The sequence below is a fragment of the Lissotriton helveticus genome, chromosome 6 (assembly GCF_964261635.1).
Source record: "Lissotriton helveticus chromosome 6, aLisHel1.1, whole genome shotgun sequence".
In the NCBI taxonomy this organism is placed as follows: Eukaryota; Metazoa; Chordata; class Amphibia; order Caudata; family Salamandridae; genus Lissotriton; species Lissotriton helveticus.
This window is the reverse complement of record NC_136067.1, coordinates 1,176,185,401-1,176,212,270: the sequence shown is the minus strand read 5'-3', so window position 1 is coordinate 1,176,212,270 and position 26,870 is coordinate 1,176,185,401.

Below are 26,870 nucleotides of genomic sequence, written 5' to 3'. Positions count from 1 at the left end.
GAAGTTGATGAACTGTGCTGTAGAGAGGGGGAGACAGCCATCATTGGAAGAAGAGCTTTGAGTGGGCCATTTTTGCAGGGGGCATCCTTGGTGCATGATAGGGCATGGGTGACTGGTGCTTGGGGCGGGCCTTTGACTGGAAGGCATTGAGATCGAAAAGAATAAGATGGTGATTGGTCCAGTCAGACGGTAGAATAGAGTGCAGGGATAGGGTGTTATGCTTAGAGATGCCTGTGGCAAGGCTAGAGCCAATATTGTGGGTATGTTTCTTACAGTGTTGGGTAAGATTGTTTGCTTCCAGGAGCGTGGCAAGGTTGTACTGCAGGATCTTTAGCATTATTCAGGTGCAAGTCCAGGTCTTTTATGGAGTTTTGCGATATTTGGTTTGCTAGGTCTTTGAAGTATTGTGAGCTATCATCTGGCGGGTGATAGATGACATGAAATGTGATGGGGTAGGGACCTTTTAAGGAGAGATGAACTCTGAAGTATTCAAAGGAGGAGTATTGCGGAAGGAGTAGGGCAATTATTTTTTTTGTGTATAACTGCTAATCCGCCACACCTCCAATCCTTACAGTCGCTGTGAATAAGTGAGAAACCCAGTGGTGTGAGGAGGTTGATGTAGGGGATGAGTATTCAGTAAGCCTAGTTTCAATTAGAAAAGAGCTGTCTGTATTATGTCATCAGATAGTTTATGCTATATCAGTGGCATGCTTGACTGCTGATTGAAAGTTTAGTAATGTGCAGATTAAATAATTCTTAAATTATTATATCTGGTACAATACTACAAATGAATACAAGTCCTGTTCAATCTTAGAGAGCCTTCTGAAAACATCACCTATGTTAGAACAAATGATGTTTAAATAATTGTGATCCATGTAGACAACATCTCATAGTGTAGTTTTAATTCCACAAATAGTATGTAGAATTTTCATTGATGAAACAAAAGGGGTAATTTTTTAGTTAGAAAGGCAATTTTAACTTTCAACTTAAAGCTGCAGTAACTAGAGTATGTCAATTCAGTTTCTGATTTAAATTACAAAGTGTAATATTTAGAAGTGGTATTAACTCCTTTGTGAAAAACTGTTGAATTTTTAGAAAACTATAAAGACAATACCCCCCAATAGGCCAAATAATGTCTAAATGACTGATGAACTGTATAGAAGAAACACCAAACATCAGTTTTATATCCACAATTTCTCCTTAGTACTGCTATTGAAGAAAGAAAAGATAAGAGTTTGCTCATTTGGAAGGAAGTCTTGTTTTAAATCTTAGGTTGATGTCATTACATTCCGTCCATCCAGTTTCACTCTATAAATAGACAGTGTAGTGTCCAGAGGTTGTATTATTTCTTTCATGAATAATGATAGCTGAAGTAGTAAATGTTTTTCCCAAAATTTTTGTACAGCTTCGAAGTTTGACATTTGTGGTTCCAATTTGGAACCATCTTCTCTGCTTCAAGGAAGAAATAACATCTGATCTACACTTTTGGTAGGTCATATTTTGGTTTGCATTCTTCAACAATTTGCCAAATGGGACTTCTTTAGAATCTGGTAATGTTAAATACAGAAAATGTTTCAGAATCTATTTTAGTGGTATGTGAGTAATCACAATCTTCACAGTCCTGTTTCTAGATGTACTTCAGCCTAAATAAAATCATCAACATGTACATCTTCTTCTTCTAAAACACCCATAATAAACATTACTGATTCACTACATATATCTAAAAGATCTTGAATACCTGAAGGAGAATGTGTCACAGTTCTGTCAGTCAGTAAACTTTTCAGCAAGTGATAGAGATCAGAACACAATCTTTTTCCTGCTTTTTGTTCACTTTGGTTGACTTATGTGATATATGAAACTGTATATTTGAATAGCTAATGATACCCAAACTGTCTCCTAACTGCTAACCTACAATATCTCAATCGTTTTCCAGTTTTCTCTTCTTAACAGCTTCTACTTTGTTCTTGTGTCCTTTCTTTTCTTCAGCATCTGTACTCTCTTTTGTAATCTTCTGTTTTGGACAGATCTCTCTTACTTACTCCCTTACACAACTTGTATCAGCACTAACTTCTTTTCATCAAAATCAATCAAAATAAAAACAGACTATGTTCAAACTAGTGAAAATGCGACATATGACATCCTTCTTTAAATACAGTACTTCCAATATTTACAAAAGCCTTAAACCATGTGAGTTATGGCCAGTTAAAACATCTGCTAGAAAAAGTAGGAATTGATGGTGCCCCACATATAAGTCTTCCACTAGCAAAAAATGTATAACACAACAACCAATTTCGTTCACGCCATCAATCTGATCAAGTTGTATCGCCAAGTATTATATATTGTGTGGTCTGCTATCAAGGGTATTGAGAGCCCCTGACGTACCTACAGGGGAGGCAAAATTTCTGGGAAAATTGTCAGACTGGGGCAGACAGAAGGAACTTGCTGTGGCCCTGCTATCCTTAAACCCTTCCAGTGCATAATCTCTAGTTCGGAAATTAATCAAATCAATTACTTCACCCATTGCAACATTTAGTAACCCTTCCTCTACATTTAATTTACAATACAAAATTACTCAAAAGTTTTTGCTGACACCCAAAAGCTTTTCTAATCCTGCAGTTTTTGAAACAGACTTCCCCAAAGCATCCAATTTTGCTTGTAGTTTAGCTATAAGTAATATTGTGTTTCCCTGATGTTCCATTTCATCAATAGATGTAATTTGCAAAATATATTCTTTCTCCAGTTGTAGTAATTGTTCTTTAGATTTGAAACACTCTTGAAGTGTTGGCATAAAACAAACTATAGACTTGAAAAGATGGCTTTCCAAAGCACGTTTACCCTCTTTTGTTAGAGCTCCTATTCTAATGTCTTTCAATATATTTGCATACTTTACATCAGATGATTGATGCATATTTTCCCTACTTCTTTGTTTTCAAACGTTATCCTAATATTCACATTGCCAATGCTCCCTAGTGAATTTCTTGTTTCATTATGCACAAGTGTTTTGAAAACAGGTTGTACTTTTCCAGGGCTGGGTTGCAGTTGGTCACCAAGCAAAATTAAATGTTTTCCATCAAAATGTACATCATAGTTTGTTCTCAAAATATACTGCATCCTTAAGTGTATGAAGGCAAGCATTAGGTTGAATGGCATGCTGACCTAATCAATGATTAAAAGCTTCAGGGGCAGATGTACGGTCATTTTGTTGCGCTTGCAAACAAGAATTCGGCCATTTGTGACCGCAAAATTGGTCTGCCTCATGTATAAACCCTATTTTGCCAGTCGAGAACCTATTACCAATTTGAAAAATATGGTTTGAGACTCTCTTGTGAAGTGACGTGCCAAGGCCGTCCCTTGCTAATAGCAAGTCTAACTGCAATGTATGATTGTTGTGTGACCGCAAACACTTGCAGTTTACCACCTACTTCAAGTAGGTGGTAAGTCACTCACAAACAGGACCCCTTTCCCTTTGTCAGTGTGTGCAAAAATATTTTTTTCAGAGCAGGCTGTGGTCCCAGGGACCACTGCCTACTCTTGAAAAATAAAACAATAATTTCATTTTTCATTTCTTAGATGCATCCAGTTTACCTTCAAGGAAAACAGGCTGCGTTTCTTTTTTTAAACTGCTTTATTGAAAAAGTAGTCACAGACAAGGTACATGGTGGTTTGCTGACCTCAGCAAACCACCATCCCTAGGAGTGCTAGCCATACTTAATGGGGTTACAAATAACACCTGCCTCATGAATATTAATGAGGTAGGCAATTTGCGACCCCATTAGGAATCTTCAACAGTGTCTGTGACACTGTTGTACATTGCATTTTGTGAGTCGCAAAGCAACGCAATTTTAGAGTCGCAAAATGTAAGGGTCGTATGTCTGGCCCTCAGTTTCTTAAACACTGTTGACACCCAAATGGCAAGCTTCACCAAAGAGTTTCTGGTATTTCAGTTTATTGTCACTTTCAACAGGGAGCATTAGTAGGCGATGTAAAGAATTCCCTTTAAAGTTATGTGCAGCTAATCCTGTTGGTGCTGTTACTACATGTGAAAATGTGATTTTGTATACTTCTGTAGATAACTTTTATTAAGAAGCGTTTTCCAGTGCCAGCTTGACCACTGATGTATAGTTATATTGGTTTATTTGAAGAACAATCGCTCTATTTCGTCTCATGGAAGAATCCATGAACTGTTATATCCTTACCTTTGTTGTAAATGTATTGTTATTCATTGTTCAGTTGTTCTACTAAGTGTTTGAAATCCACAAATTCCTGTCTTACTGCATTGCAGTCGCTACCTCATTCATAGCTATAGCTGATTCATTTGGAATAATTGGTTCTCCAAGAGGATTTTTATCTGCTGGTGCGGAACTTGGGCTGCTTTGTGAATCCTCCATGGCTATTCTCAGTAGCAATGGTTTCCTCCTGTTCAATCTCACCTTTCAACATGTGCAGGTAGGTTGGGAAGACTTAGCATGCAATGATGTCTTTCACAGGGCTAAAAGAGTCTTCACAAGTTATAGTGTCCAAGTAATTCTTATTCTACACTTCATGGCTTCAACAACTGCAAGCATGCCAAATAGAAACACTCTCTTCTTTCTGGGGTTTGGCAACTAAGCTTTCAGTGGTTTATTTGATTTCCTTTGTTGTGTCAGACCAAACAAACTACTCCATATCTTACTTCTTCTATGTTTTCAGCTACATTACTTCTATATGTGTAGCGCTGAAGGGCTTCATATAGACATATATTTTGAAAATGAGGACTCCTTCTTGGGTAGTATGTATCCAGAATGTTACTTTTCAGAATATCTCTACTTTCTGGATTGAATTCTGCAAGATACTGTATTTCTGGGAAAGACTTCAGTACTCTATTTTGACTGTTTGCAGAGTCTAGGCTCACCTACGCAATTCCTCTTGATTTGTAGAACACATTAGCCCAACTCAACGTGTCCAAGCACTTATAAGAACCTATTTTTCAGTTGGAAAGCATTTCCAATCTGAAGCGTTAAAATATTTTGGCAAGACTCTTTTCTGCAGAAATCTCTACCCACACCTCTTTCATCTCTGTAGTCTCAGATTTTGTTATATATGAAGTCACACAGCAAATACCTGCAATGGAGTTCTCTGCCACAAACTGTAGATCAAAATTTGCATTACACATCTTCAGAACCACAGGGTTGTAGTCATTGATATGCTAGGAAGCATCTATTCTTTTCAGGTTGTATGTATTTTCGGGTGATTTCCGTGCCAATGTATGTCTGACTGCAGACAAAAAGCTATTGACTTTTCCTTCTGAGATGATAGGTCATGGAGACCAAAATGACATCTTGTGAAAAATGTTCCTTTGCATCTGTATTTTCAATGACAGTCCTGCCCACATGTATGAGTTTGTACAGTAGAACTTATTGTCTCAAGCCCTCATCAGTACTGTGGTTTCGGATGGTGCCTATCACATACTGTTGTATGAAAGATAAGACAGACTCATCAGTGTCTCTTCCAAATTTGGGGTCATCCTTTGCCAATAACAGCATGTGACTATGTGGAGCACTTCTAGCTTGGTACTCTTTGCACCAAAATAAATCAGTTTGTGACCAAGAGGATGATTATTTTTCATGTAGATGAAAGCCATCATCGCATGAAACCTGTGATTAAAATATCAGCAAACATTTGTAGGATCCAGAGAGCAAAGTTCTCCTGCTGTCTTCACATTGATGATTTTTATGTTAGAGTTTGCTTCTTGCAGGTATTCAAGCAGGTCATCCTATGCATACCCAACACAACTGAGTGTTAGAAACCAAGTAGGCGCTCCTAGTTTTCTCAACATGGATTTCAGCTGTGACGGAGATACCAATATTCATTGGTGCCACGCTGGCACGCTATTAAAATCAAGTTGTATTCCAGGTTTTCATCTTTTTCTGGCACTTTGTCAAGGAATTCCCTTGTTGTGATATTTTACAGATTCTCCCCTGTTTTGAGAATGTGTTTTACTGCATAAGATAGACCTGACAAGTCACTTGATCTGTACTCAGCTGCTGGTATCTGTAAAGGCCGGTCATCATATCTACCACCCATTCCTGTGGGAAAACAATGCATAATACATTGAGCTTCCAAACGTTTCTCCCGGATACTTAAGGGGGCTTCTCTTGCTTCATTCATTTGAAAGAGATCAATTGCATCACCAATAATCTCTTTAGAATGCAGAGGGTAGATACTGTAGTGTTCTTCTAATCGGGATCAATCCACCTTTTCAATCTGACTTCCTGATGATTATATGTCATCCTCCAAATGTGTTATGTCTTGAAGAACATCTACATTTTTAGAATATAGCTCCTTACAACGCATGCGATTTGATCGCATGCCATTACAACGCGGCTGTTACAACGACCGCATTGTTAGTACGCAATACCATTACATCGCAAGTCATTACAACAACTTGCAGTAGCTGGCGTGCTGGACTTAGGAATAGTATTATTTACTATTCCTACTCCAGTTTGTGCAACAGCAGTGAAGGTGTTGGACTTTAAATCCAATACCAGTGCGCCTCCCCACTGCAAGTCATTGTAATGACTTGTGATGTAATGGTATTGTGTACTAACAAAGCGGTCAATGTAACAACTGCGTTCTAATGGCACTGCATTGTGGAGACAGCATTGTAAACACTGTTTCCCATATTTTTCTAGGAAATATTGTTTTGTGCCAGATATAATGTTGCTTTTTTAATTTTACTAACATCTGCTAATTCCTGCAAAATTGTATTACTCTTGGAAGGAACACTATTTACTAGAACAATAAGTGCTTCTTCAAAATTTCTTTGCACCTCTACAGTTTCAATATTCTGTTTGAAATCTAATGACAAGTATGCAACTCTACCTTTAAGACCTTTCTGTAACTCTGTTGGGGATAACTTCCATGGCTCTATACGCCTATAGCTTGGAATGGATGTATACACTGTATTAGTATTGATTGCTAAACATTTTCATCTTGTAGTTCTTGAGGTATTGGAACTAATGATAACTTGTTGTGGACTGCTCTAGTTACAATTTTATTGTCCTCCAACCTATTGTAACAGTATTTACAAATAATTTGTAGTGTAGCACAATCAAACTGTTTCTCTACAAATAAATAAGCTGCAAATTCCTGCCTCTTATCTGTGTAGTCTTCTTCAATTTTCGAAGACACAACATAACAAATTTAAGTTTTGTAATGAGTGTTAAACTTTATAATCTCTTCTTGAAAGTTATCAACAGTAGAATCTGTTTCTTGCTCTGCTACACCTACAGATACCAAGTCCTCATTTTCCCAATACTCCTCCTCAGGACCAGAGAAACAAAACTGAACATTATCACAAACGTTTGTACCTCTGCTACTATACCATGCAAAATAGCTCTATTTATTTCTCCTAAACATAAAGCAGGGGTTTAAACATAGTAAAGCCTCCCTACAAATGTTCACATTTCCGTGTGGTGAGCAGCTAACATTCTAAAGTGATGAAAGAAACCTCTGCATACTTTCTTCTATAGAAATGCTAGTGAATGTCGCTGTAAATTAGCATATTGCCTTACTTTGCATAGATCTAATCCTTGCAACATGGCTATGTTTTGCTTCAGACTTCTGTAGGGAAACATACGTACCAAATTTCTCAACATATCAACAGATTCCTGCAGAATATTACAAATACCACTACCGTTCAACATATATACAGGGCCTGTGTACACCTTTCCTATACCTCTTCAGCTATAACTTTCTCTACATTTCTAGGTACCATCACCTCTTTCAGAACAAGAGAAATGTCTTTCATCTCATAACATCCTCCAGATTGGGCAACTGAATGTATGAAATGTGTTCTTTTGCAAGTAGCTATCTTCATTCATGAAAGGGTTAGTATGTATCCACTGAAAACTTTGCAAAACTTACTTCTATTGCCAAGTCTTTTCTTTTGGTTTCCTTTACTCATACATAATACTATTTTATCTAGCGTCTTCATTCTGTTTAGAATCAAAATACATAGCTTTCTTTTCAAAGCAAACAACTTATCAATATATTTACATCCCACATATTCCCTTTGTCTAACTGCTTCTCTTCTTCTTTTATACTTCCTCCTAGTTCTATTTAGATTATGAATCTGATTTCCTCAAACTGCTTCTGTCTCCTAGTTCAAGGCACTCCTTTTTAAAATTGTTTAAGCTTCATATCATGAACTTCTTCTCCTTTCTTAGTTGATGTAAAACTATCTGTTTTATTTACTTGATTTTGCTCTCTATCAAGTTCTCTGCATAGTATTTTAAGAAATGTCTTTGTTCTATTACCAGCATCTCTTTTGCCTTTCACCACTTTTTCCGCATTTTGTCCCTTTTGATTCTCAATTGTGAGGAGATAATATCTTTGTCTTTGTTTCTTTCTTCTCTAGCTTTGTAGCTGTCTCTTCTTAATTAGAAATTGATGCCTTAGAAGAATCAAAAAACAATATTTGTGTTTACATTATGTTTTATTAGATTGCACATTTAAACTTTCCACCTAGTTCAAGTTCAAGTTCGGGCATTTGTATAGCGCACTACTCACCCAGAGGGTCTCAAGGCGCTTGGGGAAGGGGTTCATTATTTGTCGAACAGCCAAGTTTTAAGTTCTTTTCTGAAGGAGATGTGGTTTTGAGTAAGGCGGAGGTGAGTGGGGAGTGAGTTCCAGGTCCTGGCAGCAAGCAAGGAGAATGATCTGCCACCCATGGTGGATTTTCGGATGCGCGGGACTGCGGCGAGGGCTTGATTGGACGATCTTAGTTGGCGGGTGGGTTTGTAGAAGGACAGTCGAGTGTTGAGGCATTCGGGTCCTAGATTGTAGAGGGCTTTGTGTGCGTGGGTGAGGTGGCGGAAAGTAATTCTTTTGTTGACGGGAATCCAGTGGAGGTCTTTTAAGTGTCCGGTGATGTGGTCTTGTCGAGGGATGTCTAATATGAGTCTCGCTGATGCGTTTTGGATGCGTTGAAGTTTTTTCTGTAGTTTTGTTGTGATTCCGGCGTAGAGGGTGTTTCCATAATCCAGACGACTCGTGACTAGTGCGTGAGTGACAGTCTTTCTTGTCTCGAGGGGGATCCAGCGAAAGATCTTTTTGAGAATGCGAAGTACGTTGAAGCAGGAGGATGAGACTGCGTTGACTTGTCTGGACATCGAGAGAGAGGAGTCTAGGATGAAGCCAAGGTTACGTGCATGGTCTGTGGGAGTGGGTGCTGTGCCCAAAGCGGAGGGCCACCAAGTGTCGTCCCAGGCAGAGGGGGAAGATCCTAGGATGAGCACCTCGGTTTTGTCTGAGTTGAGTTTTAGGCGGCTATGTTTCATCCATTCGGCTACTTCTTTCATGCCTTCGTGAAGATTGGTTTTGGCGGTGTTGGGGTCTTTGGTGAGGCAAAGGATTAACTGGGTGTCTTCGGCGTAAGAGATGATGTTGAGGTTGTGTTGACGCGCGATGGAGGCGAGAGGACTCATGTAAACGTTGAAGAGGGTGGGACTGAGTGAAGATCCTTGTGGTACGCCACAGATGACTTCAGTGGCCTCTGAGTTGAATGGGGGAAGTCGAACTCTTTGAGTTCTCCCAGCGAGGAATGAGATGATCCAGTCCAAGGCTTTTCCTTGTATGCCACAGATGACTTCAGTGGCCTCTGAGTTGAATGGGGGAAGTCGAACTCTTTGAGTTCTCCCAGCGAGGAATGAGATGATCCAGTCCAAGGCTTTTCCTTGTATGCCGATGTTGCTGAGGCGTTATATAAGGGTGCTGTGGCAGACTGTGTCGAAAGCGGCGGAGAGGTCGAGTAGAATGAGGGCCACAGTTTCTCCTTTGTCTAGTAGTGTTCGGATGTCGTCAGTCGCAGCGATGAGGGCGGTTTCGGTGCTGTGTTTGGCTCGAAACCCGGATTGAGATGGATCGAGGGAGTTGTTGGATTCAAGGAAGGCGGCGAGTAGGCTATTGACGGCTTTCTCAATGACTTTGGCCGGGAATGGGAGGAGGGATATGGGTCGGTAGTTTTTAAGTTCCGAGGGGTCTGCTGTGGGTTTCTTCAGAAGGGCGCTGAGGTCGGTGTGTTTCCAGCAATCTGGAAAGGTGGCAGAGTTGAACGAGCAGTTGATGATGTCACGGAGATGGGGTGCGATGATGGAGTCAGCTTTGTTGAAGATGTAGTGGGGGCAGGGGTCGGTTGGCGAGCCAGAGTGGATTGAGTTCATTAGGCGGGTGGTGTCTTCAGTGGTGATTGGGTTCCAGTTGCTAAGGTTGTTAGTAGGCGGAGTGGGAACAGAGGGGGGTGGGGGGGCTGATCGCTGGGGGCATTCACGAAGCTGTTGTGGATGTCGGCAATTTTGTTGTAGAAGAAGGAGGATAGCGCATCACAGAGGTCTTGGGAGGGAGTGATGTCGTTAGATGCTGCGGTGGGGTTGGTGAATTCTTTGACGATGTTGAAGAGTTCCTTGCTGTTGTGAGAGTTGTTGTCGAGTCGATCCTTGAATGCTGATTTCTTGGCGGATTGAATCAGTTGGTGGTGTTTGCAGGTGGCTGCCTTGAGGGTGGCCATGTTGTTGGGGGTTGGGTTTTTTCTCCATGTTTTCTCCAGGGTGCGGCATAGCTTCTTGGATTTTTTGAGGTCATCGTTGAACCAGGGAGCCTTTTTGCTGGCTGATTTGATCTGGTGCTTTTTCAGGGGTGCTAGTTCATCAGCACTGTGGGTGATCCATTGCTTGAGATTGGTGGCCGCTTGGTTTGGGTCCAGTGAGAGGGTGGGAGGGTTTTGGTTTAGCGATGTGAGGAGTTGGTCGGAGGTGATTTTGTTCCAGTTTCTCCGAGGAATGGGTTGTGGGGGGTTGTGGTTCAGGGTGGTTTTGTAGCTGAAGTGAACACAGCTGTGGTCCGTCCAGTGGAGAGCTGTGATGCGGTCGAAGGAGATATGCTTGCTGGAAGTGAAGATAGGGTCGAGTGTGTGTCCGGCTGCATGGGTGGGGGTGTCAACAAGTTGTTTGAGTCCGAGGTTGGCCAGGTTGTCCAGAAGGGTGGTGGTGTTGCTGTCATGTTTGTTTTCAAGGTGGTAGTTGAGGTCTCCTAAAAGAATGTAGTTCTCGGAGGCGAGGGCATGTGGGCTGACGAAGTCCGTGATGTCATCGCTGAATTGAGTGCGGGTACCTGGAGGCCTGTAGATGAGGGTGCCTCTAAGTGTGGTCCTGGGGTCGGTGTGGATCTGGAAGTGGAGATGTTCGGCGGTTGCAAGATTATCGTCGGAGCTGGTCGTGATTTTGATGGTGTTTCTGTGGATGATGGTGATGCCTCCTCCTGTTTGATTGATGCGGTCTTTTCGGATAATCTTGTAAGCGTCTGGTATGGCTATGGCGATGTCGGGTGCTGATGATGTGTTCATCCATGTTTCTGTGAGGAAGGCGATGTCCGGTGACGCAGTGTCGAGTAGGTCCCAGAGTTCAGTTGCGTGTCTGTGGACCGACCGGGTGTTAAGCAAGATGCACTTCAGGTGGTTAGAGTCGGAGCTGTGTGTGGAGGAAGTGGGTTTGGTGAGGGTCCTGAAGCAGTTGAACTTGCAGGAGAGGCAGGCGAATGAGCCGTGGGTACGTCCTGGGGTGGCTTCGTAGCATTGTGGTGCGCAACCGGGGTTGAGGGTGAGGAGAGTTGCGGCATCATATGTGACTCTAGTGGGTTGGGAACGGCGGGGACCAGGGGGACAGGCGCTGGGCGCGGTCCAGGCGCGGACGGGCGCAGAAGGGCTTACCTTTGGCGCACCTTCGGGGCGCGACCGCTGCGCGTGAACGCTGCGCGAGAATGCATCTGTCATCTGCAGATGGTGGAGGGGAGGGGCGAGGGAGGAGCAGCAGGGAGGCGGTAGCGTGGGGGGAGGTCCGGGCAGGGAGGGAAAACAACAACAAAATGGCTGGCTTCAGGCCAAAATGCCAATTAGAATGGGGCAGAAGCGAAATTGCACGCGAGTCACAATGGAAACAACAGATCCTGATTTCAAAAGCACTCAAAGCAATACTCAGAGGAGAGTAAAATCAGCACATAAGATGTCCAGAAACACAGTGTAAAAGGGAGCGCGCTTTAAGTCTAGAACTCAAACTTAGTACAACGAGCAGCAGGCAGGCACAAATGCGCGTTTCAACAAATAAGCGCTACGCTGTAATGCTATGTCACAGGTAGGTCTAGTGCGGGCAGGCAATGCAATTTGAACGATACCGCTATGGTGCAGGCAGCTGGGAGGGGAGCGACCGCTTCTGAAATACTAAAATAAACAATAGTCTTGTTAAAATATAGGTCTCTAAATCTATATGTAAGTGGCCTGAGAAAGACCTGACAGCCTGTGTAAAAGAATACAGGGGCATGTTTCTTCATACATAACCATTTCGCTGGATGGATGACAAAGTTCTTTCACTACTTGCCTACATATCTGAGTGAGTATAGAAATCCACCTATTCTAGTACTACGAGATCTTTAACTAAATGTGCCAGTATGTCGCTGTCTCAAAGGTTTTCTAAATGTGTATGTAAGTGGTCTGACAAATACCTCAGAGCATCTATTAGGGAATAGAGTGGTATATAGTTGCATTATGGGTGATATACTGTATCTAATGCTTGTCCTGGGGTTCTGCAAGTGCATTAGTAACTTACTAAAACTCAAAATAACACAAAGCACTGTACTTCATGGCACACGTACAGCATATCTAAGAGCAGAATTATGTTTATTAAAACATGAATATAAGACTTACCAAACAGCTTGTACATGCTAAGTGAAACTGACAGTGAGATTGCAGGGAAAGAGTCTGCACGATTAGGCCTGACCATGTTCAAAGCACTATTTGATTCAATAAATGATGAGATTGTGCTACTACTTCCCTAAATATCTGAGTGAGTGTAGGAGTCCAGCTATTTAGTACCTCAATAGCTCTTTCAAAGGGTTTGTAAGTGGCCTAAGGAATACCTCAGTGCCTCTGTTAGAGAATAGAGGGGTAGCGAGGTGTTTGTGCAACTGTCTTTGATACTGCTACAAGGAAACGTCCTTTAGGATGAAGTCCCAATTGTACTGTGCCTTAACAGCACCAGCAGCAGAAGGAATGTGTTTTCAGCATGCAATTGGTCTGCATGCAAGTCATTACAACAACTTGTGTTAGGGGGCGCAATGGTGGAGGTGTGTTGGAATTAAAGTCCAACACCTTCACTACTGATGCACATACTGGAGTTGGAATAGTAAATGAAACTATTTCAATATCCAGCCCCCCCCCCTCGCCCCCAAGGCAAGTCGTTAAAATGATTTATGTGCATAATAAATGAGTGCTAAAGACGAAAGACGCATTTGTTCAATTGACGGAGTTCCTAAGGCATGTGCAAAAACACAAATGCGGAATTCGGTCATACATTCACTGCTACATACATAAGAAGTTTCTGGGTATGTGAGTGAAAGTATAAGTGTGTCTGTTGCTCTATGACTGGGAAGAGAGAAGCTCTATCCTTTGATAACATATGTGTCAGTTGCTTTATAGATTGTAACTAGTATGTAGTGCTTACCATAGGGGTATATAAAGTGCATGAATAACTTCCTAAAATTCAAAAACACACCACTCAATCTTTTAAGCACAGAGCACCATATTTTATGGCATACCTACAGCATATCTCCGAGGAGAATTATGTGTACTAAAACATGGATATAAGACTTACGAAACATCTTTTACATGCTAAGTGAAGCTCACAGTGAAAGTGCAGAGCCAAGTAGGCCTGACCCATTTTAAAGCACTATTTGTTTCGATGGATGAAGAGGTTGTGTTCCTACTTGCCTACAAATCTGTGTGAGTGTAGGAATCCAGCTATAGGACTGCCACAAGGTGTGTAAGTAAATGTGAAAGTATGTGATTCTCTGTTTAAGTACCTCTATAGCTCTATAAAAGTGTTTGTAAGTGGCCTAACACATACCTCAATTCCTCTGTTCGAGAATAGAGGGGTATAGAGGTGTCTATGCAACTGCCTTTGATACTACTAAATGCACAAGCAGTTTCTCAGTATGTGAGTGAATGTGTAGGGCTGTCTGTTACTCTGTGACTAGAAAGAGAAAGAGGCTCTATACTTTGAAAACACATATGTTGGTTGCATTATAGATGGTTTCCTCTATGCAGTGCTTGACATAGGGGTCTGAAAGTGCATCAGTAACTTACTAAAAAACCTTTCTCATTCTTTAAAGCACAAAGCACTGTACTTTATGGAATAACTACAGCATATCTCAAAGGAGATTTATGTGTTTACTAAAAAGTGTGTGTGAGTCTTACCAAACACCTTTCACATGCTTAGTGAAGCTAGCAGTGGAACTACAGAAACATGGTCTGCACAAGTAGGCCTGACCCATTTTTAAAGCACTATTTGTTAGATGGATGATGAGGTTGGATTACTAATTGCTTACATATCTGAGTGTAGGAGTCCAGCTAGAGCTGTGCCATGGCATGTTGAAGCAAATGTGCCAGTATGTGGCTGTCTATTTTTGTACCTCAAAGGCTCTTTAATTGTGTATGTAAGTGGCCTGATGAATACCCTAGTGCCTGTGTTAGAGACTAGGGGGTATTTAGATATGTGTGCAGATGCCTTTTTTATACTTCTGCATAGATAGTTACATTCTGCGTATTTGCATGAGTGTAGACGTATCTCTGTCACTCTATGATTGGGAGACAGACAAGCTGTATGCTTTGTAAATGTATATGTCAGTTGGTTTATGGATGGTATTCTCTATGTAGTGCTTGGCATAGGGGTCTGTGAGTGCATGAGTAATTTCCTAAAAATCAAAAGAACACTTCTCAATCTTTCAAAAACAAACCAGTGTGTTTTATGGCATATTTGCAGCATATCTCAAAGGAGAGTTATGTCTACTTAAATGTGGATATAAGACTTGCCAAACAGGTTTTACATGCTATGTGAAGCTGGCAGTGAGAGTGCAGTGACAGGGTGTGCACGAGTAGGCCTGAACAATGTTTAAAGTACTATTTGCTTGGATGGATGAAGAGATTGTATTACTACTTGCCTACATATGTGAGTGACTGTAGGAGTCCAGCTATAGGAGTGTCATAAGGTGTTTAAGTAAATGTGCCAGTATGTGACTCTTTTTTGGTACCTAAATGGCTCTGTAAACGTGTATGTAAGTGACCTAAGAAATTCCTTAGGGCCTCTGTTGGGAAATAGAGGGGCATGTAGGTGTTTGTGCAAGTGGCTTTGATACTAGTACATACATAAGCAGTTTCCCAGTATGTGACTGAATGTATAACTGTCTGTCACTCTGTGACTGGGAAGAGAAAGAGGCTTTATGCTTTGGAAACATATATGTCAGTTTCATTGTGGATGGTATCCTCTATGTAGTGCTTGCCAAAGGGGTCTGCAAGTGCACAAGTAAGTTCCTAAAACACAAAATGACACTTCTCAATCTTTCAGACACAAGGCAGAGTACTTTATGACATACCTACAGCATATCTAATAGGACAGTTATGTCTACTAAAATGTGGATATAAGACTTGACAAACAGCTTTTACATGCTGAGTGAAACTGCTGGTGAGAGTGCAGAGAAAGGATCTACATGAGTAGGCCTGACCCTTTTTCAAAGGACTATTTGTGTGGATGGATGACGAGGTTGTGTTACTACTTGCCTACATATCTCACTGAGTGTAGGAGTTCAGCTATAGGAGTGCCATAAGTTGTTTAAGTAAATGTGCCCATATGTGATTCTCTGTTTAAGCAGCTCAATAGCTCTATAAAAGTGTTTTTAAGTGACCTAACAAATACCTCAATGCCCCTGTTAGTGAATAGAAAAGTGTAGAGGTGTCTGTACAACTGTCTTAGATACTACTACATACATACGCAGTTTCTCAGTATGTGAGTGAATGTGTACGTTTGTCTGTTGCTCTGTGATTAGGAAGAGAAAGAGGCACTATGCTTTGAAAATATTTATTTATTTGAAATGTGTTATATAGCCCTGGCTAGACTCGGGGGTTTCAGAGCGCTTTACATGGGCATTGATCGTTACAGTGATAACAGTTATTCAATAGGATAAAAACACAGACAGGCAAGTAAAACATTATTAAATTGACAAATGGGCAAATGGGATGTCATGAGGAGGGGTTTTTCAAGAAAGACTATTATTACATAAAAACAATATTAAACTAACAGAAGGCTGTTTACATGAGTAGAGGCTAGCAAGAGAAGCTGTTTAATACGATGACAAGAACACAATATACAGCAGCAGGGAGAACAAAAGTTCAAGGCTGGTTGGCGGGAAAAGAATAAATTGATTAATATAGATGGGAGAAAACAAATTGGGGAGAAAGGAAATAACGTCTGAGGGAGATTCAAGGTGGGGCTGGGGGCAGGGGTCATAGATGGAGGGGGAGGGGATTAGAGGGTGAACATTAAAAAGAAGGAGGGGGAAAGTGGAAAGAGTAACGAGGACAGTTGAGTGGAACCAGAGTGGGGGGAAGTTAAATGAAGGTTCAAAGGTGAGGTTATGGACCCCAATATTTGTTGAGAAGGTGAAATTTGAGGTCTTGTTAAAGCTGAGGTAGGAGGGGTTACAGCGCAAATCCCCCGGAAGAGCATTTTAGATGATCGGGCCATTCCCAGTGAAGGAAAGAGATTGTGCAATGTTCTTTCTTAACAGGGGGGGACAAGGAGTAGAGCATTAGTGCTTCTCATCGGTCGGGAGCAGCCCGCTTTTTTGAGTTTGTTTGTAAGGTACAACGGGTTTGTTGGTAAAGGGCTTTGAGGGTTATGCATGCAGTCTTATAGGAGAATCTTCCTTCTATAGGTAGCCAATTGAAGGCTTTGAGGGCTTGAGAGATGTGGTCAAAATGTTTACAGTCAGTGATTAGCCTGGCAGCTAGGTTGAGCACAGATCTAAGGGGGGGCAAGGTGTACATTGGGGGTTCCGGACAGGATAGCGTTACCATAGTAAATTTTGGAGAGAACTAGTGATTGGACAACCCATTTAAAGTCGTCGGATGGAATGAAGGGTTTGATTTTTTTAAGATGTTGGAGAGTGACGATAGTTCCTTTAGCCGAGTTTTTTATGTGGTCGTTAAAAGTACGTTTGTTGTCAATGGTGAAACCAAGTGATTTCACTGAGTTTGATTAGGATAGCAAGCAGTTAAGGGCATTACAGTCAGTGAGCCAGCCTTGGATGGGGAGCAGGTTGTTTTTAGGAGAGAAGAGAATTAATTCAGTTTTTTTAGGGTTAGGTTTGAGGTGGTTGGAGAAGAACAAGGCTTGGATCTTATTCAAGGAGTTGTTAAGATGAAGTGGGATCTAATCTTGTAGTAAAGATGGGTCTCATCAGCATAGAGGTGATAGTTAATTCCTGCTTGTTTCATAATAATGGTAAGGGGTTCCATAAAAAGGTTAAAGAGAGAGGGGAAAGAATAGAGCCTAAGTTATGCCTAGGGAGAATGGTGTAGGGTTCGAGAGGCAGTCATTGATTTTGATTTGCTGTGTTCTGTGTTGGAGATAAGAGGAGAACCATTTGAGGACCAGACCATTAAGACCAAAGCGAGCTTTAAGTGAGTTAAGTGAGGAAGAATGGTTAGCTGTATCAAAGGTAGCAGAGAGGTCAAGGAGAATAAGTAGGCAGGACTCACCATTGTCGAGGGACAAGTGGAGGTCTTCTTCAATATTTAGCATGGCAGTTTCTGTGCTGCATCCTTTTCCGGATTGCAAGGAGTCAAGTAGGTTAACCCGTTGTGTGCTGCCGTCGGCCGTTGGACGTTGCGAGCACTACCTCCCTGGTGCTGTACACGTCTAACGGCCGACGCAGCCCCGCCCACCCTTTAGAACGCCCGCATCGCGGCGGAAAAACGGCCCCGGTTAAGGCGTTAAAATTGCAGATGTGATTATCCAATTGTTGGAGAGCATATTTTTCAAGGGCTTTAGATAGAAGTGGGAGGTTCGAGATAGTGCGAGATTGATGGGGTCGTTTGGGTCAGAAAAAGGGTTTTTAAGAATGGGAGTGATTTGTCTGAGCTGGAGAGAGCTGGGGACACAACCCGTGCCAAAGGAGGTGTTAATGATAGTAGTCCAGTAAGGGGCAATGATGTGTTTTAGATCTTGGACAAGGTTAGGAGGGAGGGGATCTTTGGTGTGTGAAGTCGACTAGAGTTTGGAAATGATGTTCAGGACTTCGGATTCAGTCACAGGGTGGAAGTTATGCCAGGAAGCATTGTTTTTCAGATGTACGTTGGAAAGGATTAATTCAGGAGATGTTGAAATGGGTTGGTCAGTTGAAGGATAAGGAGGTAGGGGCGGGGTCAACACGGGAGGTAAATCTATAGAAACGTCAACAGCAAGTTAGGGGGAGGGTGGAGCTTGAGTTAGATGGAAGGATTGATCAATTTCGGTGTTTTTATCCAAGAGGAAGTTAGCAATTTCCTAGCATCGCTCTGTTGAGTATTTTAAATATAAACAATGGTTCTGTCGGGTATGCACCTAGTTACCTTAATCCATGTACATATCTGAAGTCCCTTTAGACCAGTGCATCATGATATTTTGCATCAGATGAAATTATTTACATAGACTAATACATACACAACCAAAACAAACCAACAGATGAGGGTCAATGAGATATTTTAATCACCAAGTCTGTACACAATATACACAATTGTGACAATTTGTGCATAAGTGATAGAAAAGTGCTTGTATATAAAGCACTTTTCTATAACTTGCCCCATCATCTTTACGCTATGTTGCTCGCCGAAAACCTACAGCACCGTGGTTTTCTGACCAGTTGCGACTCTTGAGGCGGGGCTGTAGGAGTAGTGAGAGAATCTGGAGAAAATCTTGGGACCCAAAAGATCGTGAGGCCCACAAGTCTGCACTGCGGGAATACAAACAGAGAGTGGTGATAGAGAAGCAGAGTACTTCTCCAATCTCACAAGCTCTCTCTCCTCTCCTAGAGAGCTCTTTAAGATCGCAGACACCCTATGCTCCCTGCAACTACCAGATCCCGTAGTCAGTTCGCAAGAACTCTGTATTAACATCTCCGACTTCTTCCACAAGAAAATTCTCGATATTCATACCTTTTTGGAAGCTCAGCGTTGGATCAAACTGTTCCCTCTGTTATTTCCAGCCTGGACTCCCTAGTTACAGATTCCTCTTGTTGCTTTGCTCAATTTCCCTCTCTATCTTTAGAGGGACTTAATCTGTTGCTAGATAAGACTAAATCTGCTTCCCCCCTGGATCCTATACCTTTGAAAAAACTTAAAGAATGTAGAAACTGCCTTCTTCCTCCCATGCTTGAGGTAATGAATAAGGCTATTATCCAGGGCTCATTTCCATCGGTATGGAAGAAGGTGATTGTGAAGCCTCTCCTCAAGAAGCCATCCCTCGATCCGGCCCTCCTGAACAACTTCCGGCCGATCTCCCTCCTGCCTGCCCCCGCCAAGATGCTCGAGGCACATCTTAATCTGCATTTGTCCTCTTTCCTTGAGTCATCCGGATACCTTGACAACACGCAACATGGTTTTAGAAAACACCATAGTACTGAGTCCGCCCTCACCTATATAGTCGACAACATCAGACGCAAAGTGGACTCTGGCCTTACCACGGTCTTGGTTCTGTTGGACCTCACGGCCGCCTTTGACACCCTATCCCCGGCCATTCTTACATCTCGGCTGAGGGAAGCGGGTGTCACGGGGTCGGCCCTGAGTCTGCTCAACTCTTTCCTGTTGGAAAGAGAACAGAGAGTGATGCTTGGGAACCACCTCTCCCCGGCTAAGTCTTTGCAATGTGGGGTGCCACAAGGGTCGGCGCTAAGTCCGACCCTATTCAACATCTATGTGGCTCCCCTGGCAAGACTAGTAAGATCGCCGGGGATGGAGGTGGTGTCCTACGCAGACGACACCCAGATAATGGTGTCACTGGCTCACTCCTCCGTCAGGTCATCGGCTGCCAGCTTCAGGGTATGCATGCAGTATGTGGCAGACTGGATGACTGTAAATTCCCTGAAGCTGAACGGCGAAAAGACGGAGGTGTTGGTCTGATGAGTGGTGGCCATCTTCGCTTGGTATCTGCCCCACCCCCTCCCAATCCGCCAGGAATCTGGGTGTAATATTTGACATCTCGCTCTCTATGACCCTCCAAGCCAATAGAACCGTGGCTACTTGCTGGGGTGTGATCAGGATACTCAACAAAATCCGAGGATATCTCTCCCCCCAAGCTCGCAAACAGGTCGCAGTTGCCTTGGTAGGATCAAGGTTAGATTATTGCAACTCCCTCTATGCGGAAGCTAATAAAAGTCTTGTTCACCGACTGCAGATAGTGCAGAATGCGGCAGCTCGGTTTGCTCTGGCTCTCCCTAAATCCTCCTCCGCCACTGCAGCCAGGAAAGAACTTCATTGGCTCCCTGTTCACTACAGAATTTCTTTTAAAATTCTGTGCCTGGCCTATAGAGCTTTGGTAGAAGGCCCCTCGAGCGCCGTTGGTTCCTTGCTTACATGTTATGTCCCTACACGAGATCTTCGTTCTTCAGGACTGTGCCAGCTGGTCGTTCCTCGGGCTAAATCAGTCAGATGGGGAGAAAGAGCTTTCTCTGTGGTCGCTCCGAAGCTCTGGAACTCTATCCCTATTCTAATAAAAACCCTTCCCTCAATTCAAACCTTTAAAAAGGCTCTTAAAACCTGCCTCTTCAAGAGGGCATACCAATGAGAGAAGGCTGTAGAAGGTGGGACACTGCTGCTATATTTGATTTAGGCGCCTTGACGCCCATTGGGCTAAGTTTGCGCGCGATAAGATCCGATTCATTCATTCACTTATGCACGAATTGTCACAATTAACTCACTTGCTTTGTTGCGCCGTTAGTTGTAAAATAATATGTGAAGATTGACTTTTCTATGCATTTATGCTTGGGTCGAGACAAGTAAGAAGTCACGAATAAGTAGACTTGGTGATTAAAATATCTCATTGACCCTCATCTCTTGGTTTGGTTTTGGTTGTGTATGTATGTGTCTATGTAAATAATTTCATCTGATGCAAAATATGATGATGCACTGGTCTAAAGGGACTTCAGATATGTACATGGATTAAGGTAACTAGGTGCATACCCGACAGAACCATTGTTTATATTTAAAATATACTGCCCAGGTTCTGAGGGATACTGGGTGACCCCATAAGAGAATTACAAATCGCCCTGTTGAGGCCATCAGCTCAGGGGGAGTGGAAGATGTTTGTTTTCTTACAATGTTAAACCGTTCTCCGGGCCTATTTTTGGCACGATCAAGTTGTGCTCGAAAGAAGGTTGCCTTTTCATTGAAGATGTGTTTCTTGTAAGTTGATCTGGCGGATCTGAGGAGGGTGAGATGGGAGGGTGAGGGGTGTTGTCTCCATGTTCTTTCGGTCAGTCTAAGAGAAAGTCTTTCTTTGTTAAGATCTGAGGTGAACCAAGATTTGGATGGAATATTTCTTTGGTTTTTTTTGTTAGGAGGGGCTAATTGGTCCAAGACATCCTTAACGGTCTTGTTGAAATGTTCAGTGAGCTCATTGGTATTTTGGGAGAGGGAGGTGAGAAGGAGTTGGGCTTGGAGTTTAGACTTGAGTACATCAGGGGGGATTTGACTAAGATTTCTGGTCCATTTCAAGGATTTGGTAATTTATGTAGAGTGGGAGGGGAATTGGTTACAATCTTAAACAGAACGAGATGATGGTCAGACCAGTCAATGGGGATGATGTTAGAAAGGGAGGTTGATTCGTTATTGGAAATGATGGCATCAAGAGTGGCTCCTTTGATATGGGTTGGATTTTGACATAGTTGTTTAAGGTCATTAATCTCTGGGAGGTTAATGAGGTGCATGACTGTGGGATCCTAAACATTATTCCAATGAATGTTAACATCTCCTAAGAGATTTTTTGAGTGGGAAAGTGAGGATTGTGTAAGAACGTCGCAAAATTCATTGGCGAAGAGAAGAGGTTCATGGGAGGGTGGTAGACGTTATGTACTTGGATCGAGGGAGAGCCCTATTCAGTGAGTTCTACTCCAAGGTGCTTAACCACTTGGATGCTGAGCCCCTGGTACCACTTCAATGTAATTTCCATTGAAATCAATGGAAACTCCATGACGAGCTGAGCTCGTCATGAGCGTCGAAGGGGTTAAAGGTTAAGTGGTCTGAGTCCTTTAAAAGGGAGAGTTGAAGTCCGTTTTTATAGATTATAGCTAGACCACTCCCTTTTCTGACATGTCTGTCTTTCCTAATGATAGAGAAGCCTGGAGGGTGAGTAAGTCAAGAAAAGCCATTGAGTGGTCATTGAGCCAGGTTTCTGTAAGGAGGCGATGTCAATAGCTTCGCTGAGGATGTTTTCAGATATTTCAGTCACATGTTGGATAGCCGAAAGGCAATTTGCAAGCATGCAAGAGAGGAGATTAGGGTTATCTTTGGTAGGATTACAAGGGTGAATGGTGGTAAGTTGAGCTGGGGGTCTAGGGGAGATGGGTGCGGAAGGGATTCTGTTAGTTCCCACAATCACTGGGATATTTGTGTCTGGGAGAGGAAGATCTGAATTCAAAGGTTCTGGAAGGTAGGAGTTGAAAAGGTCAATGAGGTCAGAAGCGGAGAGGCCTATGTGATCAATTGCATTGACCGCTCAGCCCTCCACAGGGCTTGGTCGCCCCACTCACTGCTGCCGCTCCTGCCTGCCTTTGCCGCCTCCTGCCTGCAGATTCCTTCGCTCGCTGCCCGCTGCTCCTGGGAATTTCCCGCTGCTCCTGGGAATTTCCCGCTGCTCCTGGGAATTTCCCGCTGCCCGTTGCTTCTTGGAATTTCCCGCCGCTGCCTCCCTGCGACCCGCCCCCCTGTGATTCCATTCGCCGCCCCGCTCCCGCCACCCAGCTGCTCCTTACTTATGATGCCCCCAGAGCGACCGCGCAGCGGACGCGCGCAGCGGGAGCGCGCAGCGGGAGCGCCGATTGAGCGCCGAAGGTGCGCCAAAGGTAAGCCCGTCGGCGCCCGTCCGCGCCTGGCCCGCGCCCAGCGCCAGGACCCCTGGCCCTCCCCGCCGAGGCAAGACGACCCGACTGACCTACGACGCCGCCACTCACAACGCACTCAATGCCGGACGGACCCACACCTGCTGCCGAGCCACCCCGAGACGCACCCATGGACCCTTCACCTGCTGCACCTGCAAGTTCACCTGCCTCCGAACCTGCCCCACACCCGCCAAGACAAACACCAGCAGCAACCACCTCAAGTGCATCCTGATCAACACCCGCTCCGTCCACAGACACGCCGTGGAACTCTGGAACCTCCTCGACGCTACATCACCGGACGTCGCCTTCCTCACGGAAACCTGGATGAACGCCTCCTCTGCACCCGACATCGCCATCCCAGACGGGTACAAGATCATCAGGAGGGACCGCATCAACCAGACCGGAGGTGGCATCGCCATCGTCCACAGGAACACCATCCGCATCACGACCAACGACTCCTTCGCCGCAGCCGAACATCTCCACTTCCAGATTCACACCGACCCTAAGACGACCCTCAGAGGCACCCTCGTCTACAGACCCCCGGGACCACGCACACAATTCAGCGAAGACATCACAGACTTCATCAGCCCGCATGCCCACCCCTCCACCGACTACATCCTCCTCGGGGACCTCAACTTCCACCTGGAGAACAACAAGGACCGCAACACCACCACCCTGCTGGAAAACCTCGCCAACCTCGGACTCAAGCAACTGGTCAACACCCCCACCCACTACGCCGGCCACACGCTTGATCCCGTCTTCTCTTCCAGCAAGTACATCACCTTCAGCCACGCCACCGGACTCCACTGGACCGACCACAGCTGCGTCCACTTCAGCTTCAAAAGATCCACGACCCACCACCACCCGCAACAGGAACCTCACAGGAATTGGAGCAAGATCACCGCAGACCAGCTCACCACCTCCCTCAGCCAGAGCCCACCCGCCAACACAACGGACCCCAATGAAGCAGCCCGCAACTTCACACAGTGGCTGACCGCCTGCGCCGACGACCTCGCGCCACTAAAGAACCCTCCCAGCAGACCCAGAAGCAAGAAGGCATCCTGGTTCACCGACGACCTCAAGGACTCCAAGAAGCCCTGCCGCACCCTCGAGAAAGCCTGGCTCCTCGACCGGACCACCGACAACATGACCGCCCTCAAACACGCTACCCGCAAGCACCACCAGCTCATCCGCACCACCAAGAAGAAATCCCTGAAGGAACGACTGGACAACAACGCCCACGACAGCAAAGAGCTCTTCACTATCGTCAAGGAGTTCTCCAACGCCAGCACCGGCACCAACGACATCACTCCGTCACAAGACCTCTGCGACTCCCTCGCCTCGTTCTTCCACCGCAAGATCGCCGACATCCACAACAGCTTCGGCGCCCCACCCATGCACCCAACCGTCGAACCAACGCCCCCCACCGCCACCCTTCGCACCTGGACCACGGTGACCACCGAAGACACAGCCCGCACGATGAACACCATCCACTCCGGATCACCAACCGACCCCTGCCCACACCACGTCTTCAACAAGGCCGACTCCACCATCGCACCCCAACTCCAGAACATCATCAACGCTTTCTTCAACACCGCCAACTTCCCGGAGAGCTGGAAGCACGCCGAGATCAGCTCCCTCCTGAAGAAACCTACAGCGGACCCCACCGATCTCAAAAACTTCCGCCCCATCTCGCTCCTCCCTTTTCCTGCTAAAGTCATCGAGAAGATCGTCAACAGACAGCTGACCGCCTTCCTCGAGACGAACGGATCCCTCGACCCCTCGCAGTCCGGCTTCAGAGCCAACCACAGCACCGAGATCGCCCTCATCGCAGCCACCGACGACATCCGGACCCTGCTCAACAAGGGGGAAACAGTGGCCCTCATCCTCCTGGACCTCTCCGCTGCGTTCGACACGGTCTGCCACCGCACCCTAGTCCAGCGCCTCAGCAACATCGGTATCCAAGAGAAGGCACTGGAGTGGATCATCTCGTTCCTCGCCGGAAGAACACAAAGAGTCCGCCTCCCCCCGTTTCGCTCCGAGGCCACCGAAGTCATCTGCGGCGTCCCGCAAGGATCTTCACTCAGCCCCACCCTCTTCAACATCTACATGAAACCTCTTGCAGCCATCGCACGCCAGCACAACCTCAACATCATCTCTTATGCCGACGACACCCAGCTGATCCTCTCCCTCACCAGAGACCCCGACACCGCCAGAACCTGCCTACACGAAGGGATGAAAGACGTCGCCGAGTGGATGAAGGATAGCCGCCTGAAACTGAACTCGGACAAGACGGAAGTCCTCATCCTGGGATCTTCGCCCTCCGCCTGGGACGACTCCTGGTGGCCCCCAGCCCTGGGCACCGCACCCAAGCCAACCGACCACGCACGCAACCTGGGCTTCATCCTGGACCCCTCCCTCTCGATGACCAGACAAGTCAACGCCGTCTCCTCATCGTGCTTCAACACCCTGCGTATGCTTCGCAAGATCTTCCGCTGGATCCCGACCGAGACCAGGAAGACTGTCACCCAGGCACTCGTCACCAGCCGACTGGACTACGGAAACGCCCTCTACGCCGGAACCACAGCCAAGCTACAAAAAAGACTCCAGCGCATCCAGAACGCCTCCGCCCGACTCATCCTGGATGTCCCCCGACGCAGCCACATCTCCAGCCACCTGAGGAACCTGCACTGGCTCCCCGTCGACAAGAGGATCACGTTCCGGCTCCTCACCCACGCACACAAGTCTCTCCACGACCTGGGTCCCAAGTACCTCAACGACCGCCTGACCTTCTACACGCCCACCCGCCAGCTACGGTCCACCAGCCTCGCCCTCGCAGCCGTACCACGCATCTGAAGAGCCACCGCCGGAGCAAGATCCTTCTCTTACCTGGCTGCCAAGACTTGGAACTCCCTCCCCATCCACCTTCGGCTGACCCATGACCATCTCGCCTTCAGGAAACAACTCAAGACCTGGCTGTTCGAGCAGTAGCATACCCCTCCCCCCAAGCGCCTTGAGACCCTCCTGGGTGAGTAGTGCGCTATACAAATGGCATGATTGATTGATTGATTGCATAGGGGTGTAGTTCTCCATCGGTTATATAGGGAGATGTTTAGTGAGAAAGAACAGAGGGAATCAGTGTGATTAAGGAAGGACATGCCTTTAAATGCGCTGTAATCCTCTCTAAGTCAAGCAAGTTCAGTCGTCAAAGTTGAGAGACTATGTTCAATGTTTGTTAATGTCTGAGTTAAAAGATTGAGGGGGAGCTCAGTTGCAAAAGATGGGGTGTGAAGTGGGTCTCCTATTGGTCGGGGAGGGGAGTCTGATGCACTGGGGGGGAGAGAGGCGGGGGGAGTCAGAAAAGTCTTCCGACTATTTGGCGAAGTGGAAAGCGTGAGGAGAGGCGGGTCAGTCATAGAGTCCGTCCAGGTGTAAGGAGATGATAAGTGGGCTTGAGGGATATAGGGATAAGCCACTTCAGGTTGAGGGGGAGGAATGCAGTTAGGAGAGGGAGAGATTGGCGAAGGGGGGTAAAGTAGGAAATTCAAGTTGTGGAGGTAAGGTAGTAGGAGTGGGGTTAGAGGTAGGGAGATGGGTTGGAAGGGGTTGGTCATTGGAGGGAGTGAGAGTTGACATGACAGCATGTGCAGTTATGACATGTGGGGGAATGGGACAGACCCGGTGGGGTGGGAGAGAACATAACGGCATCAGGCAGTTGGGTTGGGGAAGGGTTTGGAACTGGTTAAGAAAGTTGGTAGGTCAAGGGACTGAAATGGTTCTCGAAGAGGTTGAGGTGATAATCAGAGGCTTGGATAAGGATATTGCCGGGTTTGAATATGGAAATGTCAATTTCCCCGGGAAAGGCTGGGGATATGGTA